Below are 3274 nucleotides of genomic sequence, written 5' to 3'. Positions count from 1 at the left end.
CAGTGTGCCTTTTATTGTCAGCCATTTTTTTACTAACCTCTGACAAATGAGCTCTAAAACTTCCCTGTGGAATTACTACTGGTGAGAAGGGGTGATTAATAATAGCAGGTGAAGTGCCGAGGCTGTGAGGCTGGGTTATGGCCAGTGCACCAGTGTGCAACATCCAAAGACTTAATCTTGCTGGATAGAGAAAAAAGAAACAGCAACTCAAGCTGCAGATATTCTTTCTCTCTCTTTCTCTCTCTCTCTCGCTCTACACTTCCTTTTTTCTCTCCCTCTGGCTCTCTGAAAGTGAGACAAATAGAGAGAGGAAGGTCAGCTTTTCTGCTGGAGCCTGGAGAAAAAGGGAGGGGGGATGAGGGAGAGAGGATGGATATGTAACACATGTAGTGCAGGTATCTGGGTCTCAGTGGGAGGGTTCTTAATCAATGGGCCTGGCAGGGGTTAAGATAACAGCAAGGTCAAAAGATCACTGCAGAGTGTGTCGCGGTAAGCCAAGAGAGGGGTCTCCGGCACAGACAGGACTGAAGGTGACACACACATGCAAATGAATGCTCACGAACTCAGTTATAGACACACATACTCCTTTTCACAGGTCAAACCCTACTCAGGCGTGCTTGGTCAAAAATGCAGCAGCTGCTGTCCAGTTTCAGAAATTCTGTCACCTTAGCCGTTTGCGCTAGTCAGTTAGGTAAAGATGTGTGTGTGTGTGTGTGTGTGTGTGTGTGTGTGTGTGTGTGTGTGTGTGTGTGTGTGTGTGTGTGAGAGAGAGTGTGGGAGCGTGTGTGTGTGTGTGTGTGTGTGTGTGTGTGTGTGTGTGTGTGTGTGTGTGTCTATGTGTGTGTGTGTGTGTGTGTGTGTGTGTGTGTGTGTGTGTGTGTGTGTGTGTGTGTGTGTGTGTGTGTGTGTGTGTGTGTGTGTGTGTGTGTGTGTGTGTGTGTGTGTGTGAGCGTGTGTGAGCGTGTGTGAGAGTGTGTGAGCGTGTGTGTGTGTGGAAGGAGAGGGAGCTGCCAACACTAAAAGCTGGAGTATTTTGCCATGAGTGCACTACAGTCAAAACTCCTAAATAGCCGTCAGTAAATCTGGTCTCAGAATATAGAATTAGGAAGACCCTAACCAAGCTACATTATTCATTGTTTCTCTATTGGGCTCTTAACTGCATTACATAACACACAATACAAGTAATTCCTGCAGCTCTCCAGTCCTCAGCTCTTAAGTCATCAGCCCATTGGAGTTATTCTCGCTTTCTCTTTCCTCCGCTCCCTTTAAAACACCTCCTCTCAGTTCCGGGAATTCCTGATCAAAAGAAATAAAGCTTATCTGAAATCGGACTCCATCTCTAAAATCTATATTTAGTTCCCGGTTGTCATGCTGATTATAAAAGACATTCCTCAGCAGAACTGGGTCTGATGAGAGCTACATATTGAATAATAAGCCCAATGGTGAATTTAAATTATTATTTTCACAAACTGACAAATATATGCACTTTTTGGTCTCAGACAAATGTACTATTTCTGTGAAAGTTTAGATAGAATAGTTTCAAACCACTCTTGATGAATATTAACAAGGAGCATCACAAAATGTAAACAAATTTGAAACAGAATTAAATAGTTATGAACTTACCCAAACATGCTACAACATGACTGTTGTTTCTCAGTGCTAGACAAGATTGGTCTTATTTACCTGGAAAACTCCATGTTGTGGCCTACTGATAGGTTCAGCTCCGTTGTGCAGAACTCTGTCTGGTTTGCCCACTCACTATTGACCATGAAAACAGCCAACCCCACATGAGTCCTAGCCTCCTCTTTCCCAGAGTACCAAGGCCTTGGGCAGGTCTGAGGAAGCCTCCCTAGAGAACATGGTGGTGGATGCTGGAACTCTGTAGGGCTAAGGATACATCCCTGCTGGACACCAGCCATTTAACACAGTCATCTGACTGCAGCGTTGAAGCAAAACCAGGACTTCCAAACACCTCAGAATGATACTGTTAACTGCTTTAAAACAATCTTTACTTGTCTATTTTGATGATTGTGGTGTTGTCAAATTGTTAGTGGGTTAGCCATCAATGCACATACTAACTTACCCATCACAAGCATAAAAGCTTGACAACGTCATGATGACATGACGACAATTAATGGTAAATCCTGTCTCGCAAAAAAAGTTGTCTACAGAGGACTCCCCAAAATGCATTGTGTCCATGCAAAGATTGCGGCCAATTGTAACGGATCGTGTCCATCAGAAAAACAAGCTGTGACTCTTACAGCCCAGATGTTTTAATTTAGTGCTGTACCGAGATAGACCAAACATGTTGATCCTGGCATCAATTAGGCACCAATTAGATTTGTACGTCATTCAAATCATCAGATGTTAGGGTCAATGTTTGTCCCCAAAAAATGTCATCGGTAAACATTTTTCACAGTGATGTCTTACAGTAGCCCATCAAAATCATGGAGTTATTGAATCTCTGACCTACTGTACTCCATTTCTTTACAACAGTCATACTGACCCCAACTTCTAAATACACCAACATGAACACTGCAGTCCATCTCACTGAACAGTACATTTGCGAAGCTCTTAGTAGCCATACATTTCAGTCTCACTTGAGACCGGTCTTCAATTATGGATGCCACAAGCAGAGGTTATTGGCTGAACGCAGTTTATGTACACTTTAGTAATAGCACTCCATGCAAACTCTTACTATCCCACATAGAAGCACACCACACAGTGCTGAAAATGAAGATACTGAAGTTATCTTGGAGCCGTCGCCTGAGAGCATTCAGTTTACAATTGCTTACCGTAAGAACACAGAGTTTAATATATCGAGTATTTTACGACAATGATTCTTCAAATATTGTAGTCGTTGTAGCAAATTATGCTTGTTCTGAAATATAGATTTTTTTGGGGGGCCTAACTCATCACATGATAACTGCAATATAGCAAGTCATGCCTCCATCAGAACTTACAGGTGCACAAAGTATCCGTTCTTACACAATGACGTCACTGCCAGCCGTTACACAAGAACATATCATTTGGACAAACTACCTCCTGAACCTGTCGTTGTTTTATTTTACTCCACACGTACAGCAATCCCCCATACACACACCTTTGATTACCATCACCCGATGCAAAACACTGAACATACAATAGTATAACTATAATTAGGGATGTATGGCTACAATCTTTCACCAACTCCACGACGTAGCGGTTCAAACCTTCAGACAGGACGATCACTCACCTTGTCAAGTTCCCCCGTGGCAAAGAAATAAAACAGTCT

This window comes from Salmo trutta, chromosome 13, assembly GCF_901001165.1.
Source record: "Salmo trutta chromosome 13, fSalTru1.1, whole genome shotgun sequence".
Classification (NCBI taxonomy): domain Eukaryota; kingdom Metazoa; phylum Chordata; class Actinopteri; order Salmoniformes; family Salmonidae; genus Salmo; species Salmo trutta.
This window is presented reverse-complemented; position numbering follows the sequence as displayed.